Below are 23421 nucleotides of genomic sequence, written 5' to 3' on the forward strand. Positions count from 1 at the left end.
AAATTTTAACTTTTAGCACAATATCACTCTCTCCAAATCTGCCCTTGTCATAATTCTTAGTAATTTCAACAATCCCACAGATTCTAGTATCCTGGTCTATCAGTTGGACTTTCCTTTCCCCAAAGATCTTTTATTCTGCTCACCTCCACCTCGCACAACCATGATTAGGCTTTTTCATTACCAATAATGTCATTTCTCCATAACTGCATTTTCACTTTCTGACATATTGCTTTTTGACAACCACTTCCATTCGCTCCACCTAACTCACTGTTAGCAACAATCCTTCAGGCCTTCAGGCCCATGAGGAATCTAAAAGCTCACTGATCTTACCACTACTGTCCCTCCCCTGCCTTGTATATTCACTTTTCCTTTACCCATCATAGGTTACACAGTGAATAATTAAGATGCCCTTACATATAACTCTATTCCTTTAACATTTTTACATCTCTTTTTCCTTATACCTAACTTCCTTGGTAAAACTCTAGTTAATCTCTCTACTCACTCTACACTTGAAATGGCATGGCTGAACATGGCTAGAGGAAAAAAAAAACAAAAAAAAACATGTTCTGATCATGACCACTATCCTCAAGTGGAGCTCTCACACTGCTCAGGTTTATGATAAATATCCCCGGTCCCATAAAATTTGCTAAAAATTTGTCCCACACTATTTGCTTTTAAAAAAAGGTACATAATTTCTCTATTCTTCTCAAATTTCCCATATCTCTTTCCTCTTAATCACTCTCAGCAGATTATTTTGCTCTCCATAGTTTATCATACACACACACACACACACACACACACACACACACACACACAGAATAAGCAGGTAACTTACAATGACTACCACCATCACATCCTCCACTTACCAGCATATACCCACATACGTTGATATACTGTGCCACCTCTCTGGCCACTGAGCGAAGGACACACCCCTAGATGGAGCCAACAGGTCTACTTGTACACTAGATCCCAGCTTTGCTTGCCTACTCTAGGACTGCTTCCTAGACTGAACTCCACTGCTCTCCTATATCATTCATTTCTTCCAGTCTCCTGGATCTTTTCCATGAGCCTTTCAATTTCAATGTTTTCTTCCTTTAGGTGAAACACAAACAAAACAAAACACCTCTCAGAACTCTAATTCTGCTTTAGCTATCATGCTATTCCTTTCCATTCTGATCACAGAACTTCACTAAAAAAGTGGTCCAAACTCATCAATTCCTAATTCCTCTCCTCCCTTTCTCTTTAACCCAATCGAATCAAGCTTTCACCTTCACCACTGAAAATGCTGCACTAAGGTCAACAATGACCTGCTGTCTGCTAAATCTAAGAGTCAAATCTGAATTTTTATCTTATCTGAATATCAACAAGAGCTGGCTTAAGCTCATAGCTCAATATCAGCAACCCAACAACCCAATCAAAAAATGGGTGGAAGACCTAAACAAACTTTTTTTTTTCCCAAATAAGACATACAGATGGCCAACACACACATGAAAAGATGCTCAACATTGCTTATTATTAGAGAAATACAAATCAAAACTACAGTGAGGCATCACTTTACACCAGTCAGAATGGACATCATCAAAAAACCTATACAATAAATGCTGGAGAGGACGTGGAGAAAAGGGAACTCTCTTGCACAGTTGGTGGGACTGTAAACTGATCCAGCCTCTGGAGAACAGTCTGGAGATTCCTTAAAAAACTAGGAATAAAACTACCATATCATGCAGCAATCCCACTACTGGGCATATACCCTAAGAGAACCATAATGCAAAAGGACACATGTACCCCAATGTTCACTGCAGCACCATTTACAACAGTCAGGACATGGAAGTAACCTGGATGTCTATTAAGAGATGAACAGATAAAGAAGTTGTGGTACATATATACCATGGAATATTACTCAGCCATTAAAAGGAACAAATTTGAGTTAGTTAACTGAGATAGATAAACCTAGAGCCTGATATACACAGTGAACTAAGTCAGAAACAGAAGAACAAATATCATATATTCACATGTACATATGGAATCTGGGTTCCCAGGTGACCTATGCAGCACACCCCAGAGACTTGGGTTTGATCCCTGGGTTGGCAAGATCCCCTGGAGAAGAGACTTGCAACCTAATCCAGTATTCTGGCCTGGAAAATCCCATGGACAGAGGAGCATGGTGGGCCACAGCCCATGGGGGCTGCAAAGAATCAGACACAACTGAGTACTTACGTGCATGTGCGTGTACACACACACACAGAATCTAGAAAATGGTACTAATGAACCTATTTCCAGGGCAGGAATAGAGATGCAGACACAGAGAATGGACTTATGGACACAGTGAGGCAGGGGGGGAGGGTACAAACTGGGAGAACAGCATTGACATACGTATACACCGCTGCTGCTTCTGCTAAGTTGCTTCAGTCGTGTCTGACTTCGTACAACCCCATAGATGGCAGCCCACCAGGTTGCCATTTCCTTCTCCAATGCATGAAAGTGAAAAGTGAGTGTGAAGTCGCACAGTTGTGTCTGACTCTTCGTGACCGCATGGACTGCAGCCTACCAGGCTCCTCCGTCCATGGGATTTTCCAGGCAAGAGTGCTGGAGTGTGTGCCATTGCCTTCTCCGTATGTATAAACCACTATGTGTAAATAGACAGCTAGCAGGAAGCAGCTGTATAGCACAAGGAACACAGCTCAGTGCTCTGTGATGACCTACAGATGTGGGATGGCGGGGTGGGAGGAAGGCTCATGAGGGAGGCTCGCAAGGAAGCAGACATATGTATCCTTAGAGCTGATCCATGCTGCTGTACAGCAGAAACCAACACAGCACTGTAAAGTAATTATCTTCTGATTAAAAATAAATAAAAAAACAACAACAAGAGCTGACTAAAATGATCACTCCTTCCTCCTCAACACTATTTTTCTCCTACCTCACTAGTGGCTCCATCATAGCATACATTGTTCATCCCTCCTCCTGGGTCCACTTTCATACTAAAGTATCCCCTAATTCAGTTCTGGCCCCTCATCTCCTTTGAATCTCCATGGACTTCTTTGGGAATCTCATCTAATCTTTAGGTTTTAATCTATACACTAAAATTAAAAGACGCTTACTCCTTGGAAGAAAAGTTATGACCAACCTAGATAGCATATTCAAAAGCAGAGACATTACTTTTCCAACAAAGGTCCGTCTAGTCAAGGCTATGGTTTTTCCAGTGGTCACGTATGGATGCGAGAGTAGGACTGTGAAGAAGGCTGAGAGCCGAAGAATTGATGCGTTTGAACTGTGGTGTTGGAGAAGACTCTTGAGAGCCCCTTGGACTGCAAGGAGATCCAACCAGTCCATTCGGAAGGAGATCAGTCCTGGGTGTTCTTTGGAGGCAATGATGCTAAAGCTGAAGCTCCAGTACTTTGGCCACCTCATGCAAAGAGTTGACTCACTGGAAAAGACTCTGATGCTGGGAGGGATTGGGGGCAGGAGGAGAAGGGGACGACTGAGGACGAGATGGCTGGATGGCATCACCAACTTGATGGACATGAGTTCAAGTGAACTCCAGGAGTTGGTGATGGACAGGGAGGCCTGGCGTGCTGCGATTCATGGGGTCGCAGAGTCGGACACAACTGAGCGATGGAACTGAACTGAATGACCACCAAATGCTATCTCACCTATCAGCCCTGTCTCTGTACTACTGGCTCACACCTATTTGACAGCTCAATTTTAATCTAACAGGCATCTTAATTCATACTACACTGAGTTTCTGAATCGCCTATCAAACACTTTCCTCATCTTATTTACTAACCTCATTTCTCTTTTAATTAACTTTAACATCAACTCTTTCAGCTCAACCTTTAAAATACGTATAGACTGTAACCACTTTTCACTAACTCACTGCCACCACTCTCATCCAAGCTACCATTATTCCATGTCTATATTATCAAATAGGCTCCTTACTGGCTCCCTGCTTCCATATTGGACCCTTACAGTCTGTTTGCAAACAGGTCAGATCACCATTCCTTTGGTTCAAAATTCTTTAATGGCTTCTGACTTGGTCTCATGAAAAAGGCAAAGTGATTATAAAACAGTGTAAGTGATTTCCTCTCCCTCTCCCTTGTTTTGGTTACACTGGCCTCACGGTAAAACTAGGAAATTCCACACCTAATCCCACTTCAGAGGCAGTGCACCTGACAAGTCTCTGATCCTGAAGTGGTCTAATCTTTTTCAAAAGGAAGCTTTCTACTCTCTGTCTCCTACTTCCCTGAACTATCTCCCTCTGCTCTATTTTTCTTTCATAGGATTTAAAGAACTTATATCCTATACTTTCTTCTCATATGTTATCAGTTTCTTTTCTTTTTTTCTTTAAATATTCATCCCACTTGGAATTTATTTAAAACTATCAGAAGAAATGTAAATTTGTACTTTTCTACATTATTACTAAGGAAACCCATTTATTTAATAATCTCTTCCCCACATTTATTAGAAGTGAAGAAAATGAAGAGGAACTAAAGAGCCTCTTGATGAAGTCTGTCATGAACTGAGATCTGAGCTGATTTAAAGTCTCATACAACTTGTGTTTTTATTTTGTCTTACAGCTAACAAAGGAATTTTCCAAATATAATGGTATTTATAACTACTTTAACTTCATCATGCACTCAACCCTAATCATTGTGAAGTGCCAGGGCAGGAGGAAATATGAAGAGAAAATGAAATTTAACGCTTCTAGCCGAAATTAAACCTTACTTTCAACATTTACAGCTCCAAATTTTAAGAACTCTTATATACAGAACAAATCTATGCTTCATACTGTGATCTAATGCGAAAATATCTCCCTTTTGATGGGAAGTTTAGCCTATTTACAGTTATTTATCAAGGACACATTTGCTTTCAATTCTCTTTTATGTTGTGGTATGCATTTTTAACTGCATTTTTAATTAAAAATATTTTCACCATTTGATTTCTTTCTGCTTTCTATGTGCTAGTTTTATAAATGGCAACTGTAGTATTTCTGTCTAATGACTATTTTTATGACTTTAAGAGTTACCATAGAAAGAAAGAAAGGATTAAATGCATCTATTAAGTCTCTTGAGGAAAACAACAGAATGGGAAAGACTGGAGATCTCTTCAAGAAAATTAGAGATAACAAGGGAACATTTCATGCAAAGATGGGCTCAATAAAGGACAGAAATGGTATGGACCTAACAGAAGCAGAAGATAGATGTTTTTAAAATTTAAATTTATTTATTTTAATTGGAGACTAATTACTTTACAATATTGTATTGGTTTTGCCATACATCAACATGAATCTGACACAGGTGTACACATGTTCCCAATTCTGAACCCCCCTCCCACCTCCCTCCCCGTACCATCCCTCTGGGTCAACCCAGTGCACCAGCCCCAAGCATCCTGTATCCTGCTGCAATGAACACTGGGGTACACGTGTCTCTTTCAATTCTTGTTTCCTTGGTATGTATGCCCAGCAGTGGGATTGCTGGGTCATAAGACAGTTCTATTTCCAGTTTTGTAAGGAATCCCCACACTGTTCTCCATAGTGGCTGTACTAGTTTGCATTCCCATCAACAGTGTAAGAGAGTTCCCTTTTCTCCACACCCTCTCTAGCATTTATTACTTGTAGACTTTTGGATTGCAGCCACTCTGACTGGCATGAAATGGTATCTCACTGTGGTTTTTATTTGCATTTCTCTGATAATAGCGATGTTGAGCATTTTTTCATGTGTTTGTTAGCCATCTGTATATCTTCTTTGGAGAAATCTCTATTTTGTTCTTTGGCCCATTTTTTGATTGGGTCGTTTATTTTTCCAGAATTGAGCTGCAGGAGTCGCTTGTATATTTTTTGAGATTAGTTGTTTGTCAGTTGCTTCATTTGCTATTATTTTCTCTCATTCCGAAGGCTGTCTTTTCATCTTGCTTATAGTTTCCTTTGTTGTACAGATATAAAAGAAGCAGAAGATATTAAGAAGAGGTGGCAAGAATACACAGAAGAACTATACAAAAAGAGCTTCACGACCAAGATAATCACGATGGTGTGATCATCTTAGAATGTGAAGTCAAGTGGGCCTTAGAAAGCATCACTATGAACAAAGCTAGTGGAGGTGATGGAATCTCAGTGGAGCTATTTCAAATCCTGAAAGATGATGCTGAGAAAGTGCTGCACTCAATATGCCAGCAAATTTGGAAAACTCAACAGTGGCCACAGGACTGGAAAAGGTCAGTTTTCATTCCAACCCCAAAGAAAGATTATGCCAAAGAATGCTCAAACTACCACACAATTGCACTTATCTCACACGCTACTAAAGTAATGCTCACAATTCTCCAAGCCAGGCTTCAGCAATACGTGAACTGTGAACTTTCAGATGTTCAAGCTGGTTTTAGAAAAGGCAGAGGAACCACAGATCAAAATGCCAACATCCAGTGAGAGTCGGACACGACTGAGCGACTGAACTGAACTGAACTGGTTAAGTCTCTAATCTGAGCAAAGAACAAAATTATTTTTGCCTTTCTTCCTAGTCTATTGATTACATTGATTATCTTAAAATTTACTTTATACATTCAAAGATATTTTTACCACTCATTTCTGTGCAAGTGAAAAACCTACAAATAATTATCTGAGCATAGAAATGAATCTCATTATACATATAAAGACAAACTAGCCATGGCATTTCTGAGGGCTCTACTTATTCATTATAAATAGGTTCAGGTATCTGACTACTTCATTGTATCGTCTAATGCAGCCATATCAAATAATTTACATACTAAAATATACATTACATTTTAAATTATTTTCCTTTTATTTCTCTCACACTACAGCTGTTGCTAAGCTGCTTCAGTCGTGTCGGACTCTGTGTGACCCCACAGACGGCAGCCCACCAGGCTCTCCCATCCCTGGGATTCTCCAGGCAAGAACACTGGAGTGGGTTGCCATTTTCTTCTCCAATGCATGAAAGTGAAAAGTGAAAGTGAAGTCGCTCAGTCGTGTCCGACTCTTAGCGACCTCATGGACTTCAGCCTCCCAGGCTCCTCCGTCCATGGTATTTTCCAGGCAATAGTACTGGAGTCGGTTGCCACTGCCTTCTCCATATTACAGCTAGGGCACTATAATTTTTTATGTGTATATAGGTTGTAATATCTATTACTTTTACTTCAGAATAGCATCAATGTTCAGTTGAAGTTTATTTGTGGGTTGAACTTTGAATTTCACATAATTTTCATGTCACAAAATGTTATTCTTTATATTTTTTACATATTATTTATATTTTTTACATTTTCACTTTAAAAATATAAAGACTATTCTTAGCTTTTTGCTGTACAAAATTAGACGATGAGTCAGAACTGGCTTGCAGGTCTTAATTTACTGACCCTTGTCTTGAATGAATGGATAAATCTGATTTTATTCCACAGGCACTAAAGTGAAGCCACATTTAAATTCTGTGTATATATTTGTATGATTATTTATATTCACTGGCTTTTTTGGTTTTAATTCCACAAAGATATAAGATGTTGCTTTAAAACAACTACTTTAGAAAATTTTATTTCTCTGTTCCCTCTGGCTATCAAGGAATAGCTAGGACAATGTAACACTTGTGTGAATGCCAAGTGTTTCACACTGTGATAACATTTTTTTCTGGACTTCCCAGGTGGCACGGTTGTAGAGAATCTGCCTGCTAATGCAGGACATGCAAGTTCGATTCCTGGGTCAGGAAGATTCCCTAGAGTAGGAAATGGCAACTCACTCCAGTATTCCTAACTAGAAAATTCCATGGACAGAGGAGCCTGGCAGGTTACAGTCCATGGGGCTGCAAAGAGTCTGACATGAATAAACAGAAAAATACCTTTCTATTCAAAGGATTTAAAATTAAAGATACAACTGGAGGCCCTTTAAGATCAATGTACTGATTATCAAATTTTTCTCATTTACGTCTATAGCAAGTTATAATTTATACTCACTTAAATTAACTTAGTTGTAGACTCTTCATCTATCTTAAAAGAGCTTTTATGTATAATATAACAATATCTTATAATAGATGGTGTTTATTAGAGAACTTTGGAAAACTAAGAATAACTTCTGAAGCAAAGATTAACAGAAAGATAGTATAAAAACATCTACTAGAGAAAAAAAACGAGATAAAAAGCGAAATATCTTTTGTTCCAAAAGTTACTATGACACTGTGTCTTCTTTGGAACGTGTCTGTATTTAGGAAAGTGGAGGGAACTATAGGCAAAGAAAAAGTTTCAATTCTTTACTTTTGAAATAAAAGTAGAAGATACATCTATCTAATTGTTTAGTATCCTCAGGTAGCATTTACAAGCAACCAATAAGAATACAATATTAAATCATTCATGTTATTAATGCTGTGATGCTTCATCAGAAAACAACAAAGGTATGATACAAAGAAACTATTCAACACTACAGAGAGGTAATCTAAAGTGAAAATGTATAATCTAGGAAATTTTTCATATATAAAATATATGAAAGTATGTTCCCAAAATAAGTTAGCCAGATAGACTTTAATAAATCAGAAACCCACCTCATATTTCTTACAGAAACAAGTGGACAAAACTACTGAGAAAAACCTAAAAGAGAAAATGTGACTTTTATTAGATTAATCCTTTCAATTAAAGAGGGGAGGGGAGTCAGCCTGCCTTTGGACTGATGTCCACCACCCTCCCCCTCAGTTGCCAGCATCTGAAATAAAGCAAACTTTCCTTTCCCCCAACCTGGCCTGCTTAGTAGCTTCTGAGCGGCGAGCAGCTAGACCTCCGGTGCACACCTTTTGGTAACAGCTTTGGCACCCAACATGGGGCTGGCTACTGCTGGCTCTCCTGGGTCTTCCAGGGGAGAGCTGTGACTATGATAGTGTATTAGCCTGCTGCTTATGGCTAGCTAGCCACAGGCAGGGGATTTGGGGACATTCCTGCTGCTGCTGCTGCTGCTAAGTCACTTCAGTCGTGTCCGACTCTGTGCGACCCCACAGACGGCCACCTACCAGGCTCCTCTGTCTCTGGGATTCTCCAGGCAAAGAACACTGGAGTGGGTTGCCATTTCCTTCTCCAATGCATGAAAGTGAAAAGTGAAAGTGAAGTCGCTCAGTCGTGTCCAACTCTTAGCGACCTCATGGACTGCAGCCTACCAGGCTCCTCCATCCATGGGATTTTCCAGGTCTTCCAGGGGAGAGCTGTGGCTATGATAGAGTATTAGCCTGCTGCTTATGGCTAGCTAGCCGCAGGCAGGGGATTTGGGGACATTCCTAGCAGCTGCCAAAACTATTTGAGGATCCTTCCTGCTTCTCCCCTGCTCAGCACTGGCTGCCAACTCACGCTTTTCCTTGGCGGGATGGAAACTTGCATTTGGGACGAACCGATGAGCTCCAAGACTGGGTAAGTCCCCGGGTGTGCATACAGGCAACTTTCCCATTTGTGAGTGGCTAGTGCTATTTGGGCATTTTGCCAATGGGTTCTGACTGCCGCTGAGGATTGTTTGTGAGTGCTCCTGCTATTTGGGTATTTTTGCCAGTTGGTTCTGATGTGTGTCTGATGTGGAGAACTGTTTGGGAAATGGGATGCTTCCCTGGTGGCTCAGATGGTAAAGAATCTGCCTGCAATGTGGGAGACCTGGGTTCAATCCATGGGTTAGGAAGATCCCCTGGAGAAAGGAATGGCTACCCACTCCAGTATTCCTGCCTAGAAAATTCCACAGACAGAGGAGCCATGGAATGTTGTGGGGTCGGGGGGAAGGGAAGAAAAACAGAGCTCTTGTTCTAAAATTTTTAGAGAAATGCAAAGAATTTAGAATAACAAACAACTATGAAAAAGCGTATCAAATTTGTAGGATTTACATTACCTGATTTGAAGGCTTATTATGAAACTACAAAAAATCACCAAGAGAGTACCAGTCAAAGAGCAGATATACAGATAAATGCAGCAGAACAGAGTGTCAGGAGGCACATTTATATATACTTGCTCAACTGGTTCTAAAGACAGAGAGAAGCCAATGGGAAAGGTTCACCTTTTAAACAAACAATGTTTGGAATAAGTGGATATCCATACTGGGGGAAAAACTGATTTTCAACTTTTACTTCAAAATCTAAACAAAAATTAACTTGAAATGGATTATAGATTTATACATAAAAGCTAAAACTATTAAAATTATAGAAGAAAACAGGGGATAAAAATCTTTATACTTTGGGACAGGCAAACATTTCTAAAGGAAAGAGCCTAAATCATTAAAAAAAACTAACTGGAATTCATAAAAATTAAATACTTATGTTATTTGAAAGACACCATTAATTAAAAGGCAAGTCACAGACTGGGAGAAAATACTATCAATACATATTTCTAGTATATAAAAAATTCTCACTACTCAATGACAGTAAAGGCTGATTTTTAAAAAAAATGGGCAAAAAATTTGAATAGGTGCTTCATAAAAGAAGTGAAGTGAAGTGAAGTCGCTCAGTCATGTCCGACTCTCTGCAACCCCATAGACTGTAGCCTATCAGGCTCCTCCGTCCATGGGATTTTATAGGCAAGAGTGCTGGAGTGGATTGCCATTTCCTTCTCCAGGGGATCTTCCCAACCCAGGAATCGAACCTGGGTCTCTCACATTGCAGGCAGACGCTTTACCATCTGAGCCACCAGGGAAGCACACAAAATGGCCAATATGCACATTAAAAAGCACTAGTCACAAGGGAAACACATAATAAAGCAAGCAAATTTATATGTCCACAAATAAAGAGACTGACAATGCCAAGAGTTATTCAGGGTTTGAGGCAAATGGAACTCTCTTACACTGCTGACTGGAATGTTAAAATAACTCAATCACTTTGGAAAACAGTTTGGCAGTTATTTAAAATGTTAAGCACTAATCATACATAGGTCCGTCTAGTCAAGGCTATGGTTTTTCCTGTGGTCATGTATGGATGTGAGAGTTGGACTGTGAAGAAAGCTGAGTGCTGAAGAATTAATGGTTTTGAACTGTGGTGTTGAAGACTCTTGAGAGTCCCTTGGACTGCAAGGAGATCCAACCAGTCCATTCTGAAGGATATCTGTCCTGGGTGTTCTTTGGAAGGAATGATGCTAAAGCTGAAACTCCAGTACTTTGGCCACCTCATGCAAAGAGTTGACTCATTGGAAAAGATTCTGATGCTGGGAGGGATCGGGGCAGGAGCAGAAGGGGACGACAGAGGATGAGATGGCTGGATGGCATCACTGACTCGATGGACATGAGTCTGAGTGAACTCCGGGAGTTGGTGATGTACAGGGAGGCCGGGCGTGCTGTGATTCATGGGGTTGCAAAGAGTCGGACACAACTGAGCGACTGAACTGAACTGAATCATACAGCCCAGCGATTTCAATCCCAGGTATTTACCCAAGAGAAATAAATATGAAAATGATATCCAAATAACTAGTATGTGAATATTCATAGGAACTTTATTCATAATAGTCAAAAATTAGAAAGAACTCAGATGTCCATCAACATATGAAGGATAAACCAACTGTGGAATATTCATTAAATGGAATACTGCTAAATAATTAACTAACAACTGATGCAGAAAACACGGATAAATCTCAAAACATGCTGAGCTAAACAAGCTAGACACAAAGGAGTACATTCGGTATGGTTCTATTTATAATAAACTCCAGAATGACTAAACTACTGTATGATGACAGAAAGCAGATAGCCAGTGGCCTGGGACAGGAGTCTGGAGAATTAAAAGCAAAGTGCAGGAAATAAAATTTTTGGAAATGTTCTCTATTTAGATTGTGGTTTATACAATTGCCAAAATTAAACACTTTATTGTAAATCGGACTTCAACAAAGGTGATTTTTAAAACTACTCAGTTTGTGATCCTACATATATTAAACTTAAATTATGTAAATAATAGAACAACAAATTTAGTCCTCTCAAGGATGGATCAAAGAACAATGTTTTATAACTTTAAGTGCTATCAACAAAGATTACCTAAGAATGTGGGAGAGGAAAGGGGACGAGAAAGACAACGACGACTAGCAGTAGGAAAGCAGCCATGTGTAAAGATGAGTATGATATAGCTAGTAAGAGTGCAAGCTTTTGTCTTATTTCAGGACATTTTCCAGCTCCACTCAACAAATAATTTTTAAAAGACACAAATAGGAAACTTTCTGCTGAACAAATCAGAACTGGTTATTCAGTTCAGTTCAGTTCAGTCTCTCAGTCATGTCCGACTCTTTGCAACCCCATGAATCGGAGCACACCAGGCCTCCCTGTCCATCACCAATTCCCGGAGTTCACTCAGACTCACGTCCATCGAGTCAGTGATGCCATCCAGCCATCTCATCCTCTGTCGTCCCCTTCTCCTCCTGCCCCCAATCCCACACAGCATCAGAGTCTTTTGCAATGAGTCAACTCTTCGCATAGGTGGCTAAAGTACTGGAGTTTCACCTTTAGCATCATTCCCTCCAAAGAAATCTCAGGGCTGATCTCCTTCAGAATGGACGGGTTGGATCTCCTTGCAGTCCAAGGGACTCTCAAGAGTCTTCTCCAACACCACAGTTCAAACGCATCAATTCTTCAGCACTCAGCTTTCTTCGCAGTCCAACTCTCACATCCATACATGACCACTGGAAAAATCATAGCCTTGACTAGACAGACCTTTGTTGGCAAAGTAATGTCCCTGCTTTTCAATATGCTATCTAGGTTGGTCATAACTTTTCTTCCAAGGAGTAAGGGTCTTTTAATTTCATGGCTGCAGTCACCATCTGCAGTGATTTTGGAGCCCCCCCCAAAATAAAGTCTGACACTGTTTCCACTGTTTCGCCATCTATACAAGAGTAATAAAAACCAGTGAGGAAGCAACAGCTAGAACTGGATATGGAACAACAGACTGGTTCCAAATAGGAAAAGGAGTATGTCAAGGCTGTATATTGTCACCCTGCTTATTTAACTTATATGTGGAGTACATCATGAGAAACGCTGGGCTGGAGGAAGCACAGGTTGGAATCAAGATTGCCAGGAGAAGTATCAGTAACCTCAGATATGCAGATGACACCACCCTTATGGCAGAGAGTGAAGAAGAACTAAAGAGTCTCTTGAAAGTGAACGAGGAGAGTGAAAAAATTGGCTTAAAGCTCAACATTCAGAAAACTAAGATCATGGCATCTGGTCCCATCACTTCATGGGAAATAGATGGGGAAACAGTGTCAGACTTATTTTTCTGGGCTCAAAAATCACTGCACATGGCGACTGCAGCAATGAAATTATAAGACCCTTACCCCTTGGAAGTAAAGTTATGACCAACCTAGATAGCATATTAAAAAGCAGAGACATCACCTTGCCAACAAAGGTCCGTCTAGTCAAGGCTATGGTCTTTCCAGTGGTCATGTATGGATATGAGAGTTGGACTATAAACAAAGCTGAGCACCGAAGAACTGATGTTTTTGAACTGTGGTGTTGGAGAAGACTCTTGAGAGTCCCTTGGACTGCAGGGAGATCCAACCAGTCCATTCTAAAGGAGATCACTCCTGGGTGTTCACTGGAAGGACTGATGTTGAAGCTGAAGCTCCAATATTTTGGCCACCTGATGTGAAGAGCTGACTCTTTGAAAAGATCCTAATGTTGGGAAAGATTGAGGGCAGGAGGAGAAAGGGACGACAGAGGATGAGATGGTTGGATGGCATCACTGACTCAGGGGACGTGGGTTTGGGTGGACTCCAGGAGTTGGTGATGGACATGGAGGCCTGGTGTGTTGTGGTTCATGGGGCCGCAAAGAGTCGGACACGACTGAGCAACTGAACTGAAAAACTATAGTTATCACTCAACCCATGATGGAGTGCTTACAGGCTGAGCGATAGGTCATTTAGGTTGTCATTTAGGTTAAGTAACGATGAAGCATATAAAATAGTCAGCCAGTCACCACTAGGAGATCAGAAAATCTGACACAAACCCCTTTTCTTTCATAGACACTAAGGCCCCCAAAGTATGACAGAGCTTTAATCAAGTGGAGTAGTACATCTTTAGAGCCTACGCAAACCCACGAGTTCAAAAGTCAGCAAAACTCTTCTGTAAAAGAGTCAGAGAAGCTGTGTGGGTCTCCCTTCAAACTACTCCACTCTGCTGCTGCAGTAAAATCAGCCAGAGACAATATGGAAAGGAATGAGCAAAACTGTGTTCCTATAAAACCTACTTATGGACACTGAAATTTAAATGCCATATAATTTTCATGTCATTATGCTACGTCATGTTACTGTACATCACTATGTTATTATTTTCCTTGCTTTTTCCAACCAATTAAAAATATAAACACCATGCTTAGTTCCTGCGTCATTCAAAAATAGATTATGGCCACTGCTATATCTAAAATGGATAACCAACAAGGACCTACCTACAAGGACCTTTGCCTTGCCATGGGAAGGAAACTTCCCATTGGAAGTTTCTACAGAAATTCTGAAAGGAAACTCTGCCCAACGTTATGAGGCAGAATGGATGGAAGGGGGAGTTTGCGGGGGAATGGATACATGTATATATGGCTGAGTCCCTTGGATGTTCACCTAAAACTATCACAGTATTGTTAATCGGCTATTCCCCAACACAAAATAAAAAGTTAGAAAAGAAAATAGGTGATGGACCAAATTTGACTCCCATGGGTCACAGTTTGCTGATTCCTGTACTAAGCATAAAAATCAGTATTTTTCCTATTCATAACATCTTCTTTTATATAAATAAAATCAATGCAAAGCTTGAAACTAAAATTTTTAAAGCAATTACAAAGAAATATGAAATTTTGTATTACACTTATGCCAATGGCAGTATGTATATTTAAAATTATTTTTAAAGGATAACAGAATAGTATTATCTGAACATATCAGTCTATTGCTCTAAGTCAGAGTATGTGTCCAATAAACATTAGTTAAATAAATTTTAGAACCAACTTTTGATCCTTTATGAATACAATCTATCAAATATAATATATCCCTTACTATCTTTATACAAACACACTGAGCATAGTAAGGCGAACAGCCCTGATGACATTAGCTACCACATTCTATTACACCTCAACGATCTCTCATGATCTCAATGAATCTATTAAAATATGGCAAACCACTTACCCTCATATTAAACAGAAAACAACCTGCTTTACTTTTTAGCTCCTATTTGCAGTTTCATTGTTTCTTCCCCTTGTCAAGCTGGGTAGCTATCACTTCTTGCTGCTATCACTGAACCTATCTGGAGAAGCTGCAAACCAAGCTTTATTTTCCCCCTAATCTTAAGCAAGTACAATGACAGACAGACTTCAACAACAATTACCACTTCCACCGCAATCCGCAGCAACACATTTACAAAGAGAGGATTTTGAACACAGTGAAGAAAATAGAAGTATATTAATGTTACTTCCTATCTTAAAGACCAAGTAGAGACAGAATAATCTATAGAAATTCAGAAGAAAAAAATTAAAAGAACCACCTCCAATACCTTCAGGAACTTGAAAGTCACAGCCTAAAGTGAACTTCGTCTTTAGCATTTTATCAGATTCCTACAAGCATTTATTATTTACTTTTTACCTTGCATTTTAGTTTATTCTATGACTGGGTCAACAATCAGGACAGCCCATTAGATATCAGGCAAATTACCCAGTGTTACGAGCACAGAGATGAAAAAGAATTTCTTGCCAAAAATGCAAATAATTCTCACCACAATTTCCATACCAACACTCCCTTACTTGCTGTCTATTCTCACAATCCTTTATTTGCAGCCTCCATATGGCTGATTCCACCACTTTTGCCTCTTTCTCAACACCTTGCCTATCTTTATTTCCCTCAGTATGCCTTTTAAGTTCCATGGCCCGTAAATTTAATCATTTTAGTCATCTAATATCTTTTTCTTTCACAGCGAAACATATACGCTAACCACCCTTTCTATGTGTCACTCTGAGATGACATATGGAAAAAACATAAACTCTTAAGAGAAGAACTCTTTTTCTCTCCTTGTCACTAAATATACAAGCACACCTGTCTTTGAACCCATTCTCTTCTTTCTCCCTACTATTATGGAGGAAGTGTCCTCCCTTCTAATGAAAGCAAAGTCTCACGTTGCTTTGGATGCAATCCTGCACATGATCTGCTGCTGCTAAGTCTCTTCAGTCGTGTCCGACTCTGTGTGACCCCACAGACGGCAGCCCACCAGGCTCCGCCGTCCCTGGGACTCTCCAGGCAAGAACACTGGAGTGGGTTGCCATTTCCTTCTCCAATGCATGAAAGTGAAAACTGAAAGTGAAGTTGCTCAGTCATGCCTGACTCTTAGCGACCCCATGGACTGCAGCCTACCAGGCTCCTCTGTCCATGGAATTTTCCAGGCAAGAGTACTGGAGTGGGCTGCCACTGCCTTCTCCAGCACATGATCTAATCCTATAAATTATCTCACCTTTCTTCATTCATTGGTTTGCATGGCAATAAACTCTCCTAGTTTTTGTTTTCACCTTGTTTTGATCTGCTTTACTGGTTCCTCTTTGTCTACCTGAGCTTTAAATGTTGGAGCTCTACGAGTTTACAACCACAAAGTCAATTACCAACTGTATAAATCCCCATATTCACAGATCTCGTCTCTGTATAACCGTAGAGCCTAAGCATAAGATCCCATGTGCTTCATTACCTTTAAACCTATCCTTCTTCCAGGATCCCTGTCTCTGTAAATGTCACCCAGATTTTTCTGCCCCATTACTGAAGCCTAAAACCTGGAAGTTATCATCTGCTTCAAAGACAACATCGTCCATCAGTCATCAAGTTCTGTCTACCCTAGTGCCCACATATTTTTAAAACACTTTTTCACCCAAGCCTCACTGACCTCACCCACAAAAGCAAGCATCATGTACTATGCCTGGCCAATTTCAACAACTATCTACATATTAGATATCCCTACTTCCTACTCTTGCTTCTTTCTATTCTCCATACTGTACCCAGTAAAGCTTTCTTAGCATTTACTACACTGTATTCTATGTATTTGCTTGTAAGTTTGCCACTATGTTGTATATCACTCTTATCTGTACTCTCAACATTACAGTATTTGTTATAAATATGTACAATTAAAATTAAAACAAAAACAATACCGTAAAAAATACAGATAAATATGTATGACTGATCTAAGGATTGTGGAAAATTTTTCTAGATTCATAAAAAAAAAAAAACCTAGAGCTTAGTTTTAAAAAAATTCAGAAGAGCAAATCTTCCTTGTATTAATATTAAAATGTGGCTTCCAGTGGGTTACAGTGCAGTGGGTCGCAAAGAGTCAAACAGGACCGAATGACTAACACTTTCACTTTTACTTTCCAGCCATTAGTCCTACTTTTGTCTCTTGGTACCAAACAGAATCATTCTAATTCCTTATCTACTTTGATTATTTGAAAAGAGTCATTAGTTTAACAAACTCTAGTCTTTTCCAGGTAAGTAATTTTATCATGAATAGCAGGTAGCATTAGTCTTTGTTGTTGGCTTTTTGTTCTGATTACTGACAAAGTTTCACTAGCCTATTAAAATCTCAAATGCTAGCCTAATCAATACTTTGTAAGCATAAAATGATTTGGGTTTATTGTTTCACTGTACTACTGACAAGCCTCAGCCTAAGCAAGGGCAAGAGAAAATAAACAGGAAAACCAAGAGGAACTGAGATGAAGAGGAAAAAGTTAGGACAGAGGCTTATGGGGTAGGGAGGGTATGTAGCAATTTCTAAAGCTTAAATGTAGACTGTTCCTTATTTCATCTTTAGACTGTGTCTTGAATTGTCACAGAAGTAGGAAACTCATTAACACTTGCTGACAAGCTTGGATGTCTCTATTTTAAGTTGTTAACATTAACTTATTTTTCTGTCATATGTCATTGGTGATTTAAAGCCTTCTTTTTTAGCCTAGGGATACTGTATTCAAAGGAATACTTATCAGCAAGCAAATATGTAAAAGCAGGTGAAGGTTGTTGACAACTGCTAGATCCTTGCCTGCTCTGGGCCCTTCCAGGGCCTGTAGACAGTTTTCCATTCATGCATGCCTTCATTCAACAACTATTTACTAACGAGTACCTACCATGTGCCAGACATGGAGATGCAGCAGGGAATAAGGCAGATAAGATTCCCTCCCTGATGAAGCTTCTAGCCTAGAACACAATGTTTTAAATTACTGCTTCAAAAAACTGGCCCTGGGCCAAATTCTGAAGGAAAAAAAAAATTCTTTGCTCTGCATTTCCACTCCTCTCATTTCTCACCAACCCCAGATGGCCCACTAACTCTTAAGACAGTAACAGAAATATGGTCTGAAAAACAGAGGAATGCATAAGCAGCCCTAAAAATCATCCTTCTTCCCCAGAAAACAAGTCACTAATTACCTGGAGACAACCTATTTTTAAGCACAAATTTAAAATTCACAGTATTCTGCGATAAAGAATATATTAAAAGGTATCCTAAATCTGGATCTGCACTGACTGTCATTAAAAATGGCAATTAAAGCAATCCTTATAACTGGCTACTACAAAAAAAATAAAAAAAATAAGTATTTAATTTGAATATTTTCAAACTATGGCAAAAGTGACATTGATGTCATATCTACATTAAATTAAAAATAAGTTTCCATTATTAAAGCCAAGTTAGACGTAATTGGGATACAAAGTATCAGAAGCTCACAAGAACTACTTCTTCTGGCTGTCTCAAAAGTAAAGGGCTTTCAGAAACCTTCCCAAGGTTTCAACAGATCTTAAAGGAACACTAGAATAGCAGAGCCCAGGGCCCAGAAGATCTTAGGTTCAAATCTTAGTTCTGTCATTTTGTAGCACTGTGTTGACCTTGGACAAGTTAGAAAATTTCTATCTCAGTTCCTCCAGTGTAGAATGAGATTAATGACAATGTCTTACTCCAGAGGGCTGATATAAAGATTAAAAGAATTAGTGAAACACAATGGCATGTAAAATACTTACAATGGTGTCTGAAGAAAAGTAATCAAACACTACATTGCCAGCAGCGAAAACATGCCACAATATATAACCATTTTCTTATGAATTTACTAATGCCTAATGTAATTCTATTTCAAGAATTTGAGAAAATATAAACAAAAATATTAAAATAATCTCCAAACTACAGATGGACAGTATAACAATTTTAACCAAAACAACCTAGGTATGCATAATTCAAACCAAGAATTCAACAGCCACTGCCACTAAGTATTCGGTAAGTTTAAACAATGCAGCATCAAAGCATTTGTCTCTCGTGGCCACTGAATACCTAATTTAAGAGAAAATGCAAAATGAACCATTATTGCTAAGTGTCAGAAAAGTTCTCTATCCTTTCTATTAACTGTTGATGTTAACCGAGGGCTATCTAGTATTCATGAGACTGAACTTCACTTATAAGTCACTAATTTCCAGACCTTCTCTATTGTCTAACAGTTGAGATATTGTCAAAGTAAACAAATGCTGCCACCTTGTGGACTTATGAACATGATGTTACTTTAAATAACCCAATGTGATCCATAAGCAAAGGATGACAAATTTTAAAAGCAAAAGCTTCTGTTCACTGCAATAAATGACCAAACACTGGACGCATTTCATGTAATTTTACAGAAAGAATAATTTCTTCTATAATGCAATGAATTAATGTACCAAATTAACATTATTCGTCATCTCTAACATGTCTCACCTCTCTTTCCCAAAGAAATTCATTAAATGTCCTAATTAGCAAGGAACTGAAAGCTTTTAAAATGAATCTGTTATCAAAATGAATCTGTTATCAATGATGTGTTTGAATGTGAGAAACTAAAAAAACCCAAAAACCACCAGTGTTGTGAAAGTTTCAAAATCCCTTGAATACTATGGATTGTATGTTTCTTTGTAGGGATTGTATGTTTCTTGTATGGACGGTATGTATAGTCTTCATCAGTTCTGCCTTATGCACTTTTAAAATTGGAAATTTTCCTTCAGAAACATTAATTCAATGTAAATAAGAGAAAAAAATGGACGTTTACATGCAAGATGAAACAATTAAAGGCAGCTTTAAGCTTTTTGATTGAAATATTCTGATACAACTAATCTCACTTTTAGTAAGTGAGATATTTCCAAACTGAAATCTTAAATTTTCCTATGACAGTAAATGTCTGCCTCAGAAAACACAGCGTTCTGATGTAAGTGTCTTTCTATGATCAAGGTTTACTTATTTTTAAAAAAACAGAATTACATTAAATCAAGCTAAAATGGCTTTCAGGAATGATGAAAAAAGAATAGCTCTTATTCTTTTTTGAATACCTACGCAGGTTCGATCCCTGGGTTGGGAAGATGCCCAAGATGCCCTGGAGGAAGGCATGGCAACCCACTCCAGCATTCTTGCCTGGAGAATCCCGTGGACAGAGAAGCCTGGTGGGCTATATAATCCATAAGGTCGCAAAGAGTTGGACACAACCAAAGCGATTTAGCATGCATGCACGCTGAAGTGTGTAAAATCAAGCCTACATTTTCTAACTAGAAATGCTGCTTCTGTAATATGAAATTAAGAAGGAAATTTTTATTTTGTTTTTGGTTTTTTGTTCATTTTTAAGTGGAGAAGAGAGTATAATTCAGGATGAATTCACAATGGTCTGGGACACTAGTCAATATTACAACAGATTTCTAACCTGCATTACATTTCAGTTGGGTAGAGCCATATAATTATAGGTAAATGTATACATAGCAGGTCAAAATGATTTATTGTATAAAAGCACTGAAATAAAACTGAGAGTTCTCCTGAATTTAAGCATCAAAGCTGACCTGTTCATGGCTATATGCCTAGCCTCGCCTACACTAGGTGGGCAATAAATTTTTGTTAAATAGGTTAATTACTACTTTAATTAATTAGTTAAGCAAAACCCACAAACTTCTGCGTTTTTAAACTTTAATCATTCCAGGGCATGATTAGGAATGCTTCTATATTCAACCTATAGAAAAATAAATAAATCTATTATTTTTGTCTTATTTGTTACCAAGTTAAGCTTGAATACAGTAAGATTTAATGTAATCGTCTTTTTAGCTAATGCCCTGAATTTCAAGATGAATATTCATTACATAAATAAAAATCTTAGTCAGGTAAATGAAAAAGCACATGTAGTTTCACTAATTCCTAAAAAGTTAAAATGTCAAATTCCTGAACTGAATCAAAAATATCTTTTTTAAGGCTTTTCTATTCTATCAAGAAAATTTGAACATATACTAGCGATTTGATGCTTCCTAGGGGCTACTGCTAATTGCATTAGACGAGATACAGCCCTGTAGTTATATAATGTCCACATTTTAAGACATAGAGATTCTTAGGACTATATGGTTGAAATGACAAGATACCTGGCATTTGCTTCAAAATACTTAACCCAAGAGAGTAAGAATAAAGAGTATAAATAGAGCAAGTATAACAAAATTTGGATCACTGATGAGTCTGGGAGATGACTGTTATAAAGGATTCCATTCTCTCCCATCTTAAGTATATTAGAAACTTTTGCTAAAAAAAAATTTAAAGAATGGTCACCAAGATGATGAAGACAAAAATAATATAAAATAATAACAAAAAGATAACTAGAAAAACCCAATATTTGAAAACTAGTAAGTCTCAATAATCCATGAGTCAAAATAAAATCAAGTTTGAAATTAAAATGTCTTTTGAACTGAGTAAAAATAAAAAATATCATCTTTGATACAATTACAATGAACAATCTAATAAGAAAAATACCAGCATCAAAAAAATATTTAGCAATTAACAAAGGCGATGACTTGTACAATAGAACTACTAAACACTGCTGAAAGAAACGAAAAAAGACATAAATGAAAACACATCCCAGGTTCATGGATAGAAAGGTCGAATATCGTTATGATGTCAGTACTACCCAAAGTGATGTACAGATTTAATGCAATTCCTATCAAAATCCCAATAATTTTTTTTACAGATATATAAAAACCCATCCTAAAATTCACATGGATTTCCAAAGGACCTGAAGTAGCTAGAGAACTCACACTTCCTGATTTCAAAACTTACTGCAGGTCTATGGGAGTCAAAAAATATAAATAAAAACAAACATATACACTAGTGGAACAGAAGAGAGAATATAGAAATAAACCTTTGCATATATGATCAAAGAATTTTTGACAAGAGTACCAAGCCCATTCAATGGAGAAAGGACAATTTTTTCAATATATGATCCTGAGAAAACTAGATATCCACATGCAAAAGAATGAATTTAGATCCTTCCTTAAAACTATATATAAATTTAACTCAAAATGGATCAAAAACTGAAATCTAGAACCATAAAACTCTTTTTACAACTTTAGATTGGCAATGATTTCTTGTATGCCACCACAGGCACAAGCAACACAAAAGAAAAAAAATACATGACAAATAAGACTGTAAAATTTTTAAAATTATGTGTATCAACAGACAATATCAACAGAGTAAAAAGGCAACTCACAAAATGAGAGAAAAATTTACAAATCTGATAAAGGGTTAATATTCAGATTAGACTGATTTGTGCTGCTGTACAGCACAAACGAATACAACACTGGAAAGCAATTATCCTCTAATTAAGAAAAAATTCAGAATGTATTGGAAATTCCTAACACTCAACAACAAAAAATTCAATTCAAAAATGGAAGAAGCACTTGAACAGACATTTCCTCGAAGAAGATATACAAATGACTAGTGAAGGTGAAAAGTGAAAGTGAAGTCATTCAGTCATGTTCGACTCTTTGCGGTCCCATGGACTGTATAGCCGACCAGGCTCCTCTGTCTGCAGGATTTTCCAGGCAAGAATGACTAGCAGGCATATGAAAAGACCATCACTAATCATTAGGGAATTCAAATCAAATCTAACTTCACACACAATAAATAGCTATGATCAAAAGAACAGAAAACAAGTCCTAGCAAGGATGTGGAGAAATTGGAACCCTTATGCACCACTGGTGAGAATTCTAAGTGGTATAGCCCCAGTAGAAAATAGTACGGCAGTTCTTCGAAAAATTAAAAATAAAATTACCATGTGATCCAGCAATTCCAACACAAATTATATTAGAAAAGAAGAAATGTTTCAACTCACTCACTTTAGTTTCTACCTTAAGAGACTAGAAAGATAAGAGCAAAGTACACATAAAGAAAGAAGAAAATGGGAAATAATAAAGTTAAGAGTAGAAAATCAATGAAACAGAGAACAGAAAAATAGAGAGTATCAATAAACCAGAAGCTGGCTCTTTGAGAAGATAAAAACTGCTAAGCCAGACTATTAGGTTGGAAAAAAAAAAAAAAGAAACAAATTTCTAAAACCAAGGATGAAAAAGGGAAAATCACTATAGAATATAAAGATATTAAAAGGATAATAAAAGAATACTGTGAATACTAGTATGCCAATAAATTAAACAACCTAGATGAAATGGACAAATTTATTTAAAGGCACAGACTAATGTTTAATCAAAAAG

General features: G+C 38.0%; 1 protein-coding gene across 9 annotated transcripts in view; it reads right to left on the minus strand.

Moving 5' to 3' along the window:
• COP1 (COP1 E3 ubiquitin ligase) overlaps window positions 1–23421 on the minus strand; it is a 231608-nt gene that overhangs the window by 99871 nt on the left and 108316 nt on the right. The gene's annotated exons all lie outside the window — the stretch shown is intronic.

This window comes from Ovis aries, chromosome 12 (assembly GCF_016772045.2).
Source record: "Ovis aries strain OAR_USU_Benz2616 breed Rambouillet chromosome 12, ARS-UI_Ramb_v3.0, whole genome shotgun sequence".
Classification (NCBI taxonomy): domain Eukaryota; kingdom Metazoa; phylum Chordata; class Mammalia; order Artiodactyla; family Bovidae; genus Ovis; species Ovis aries.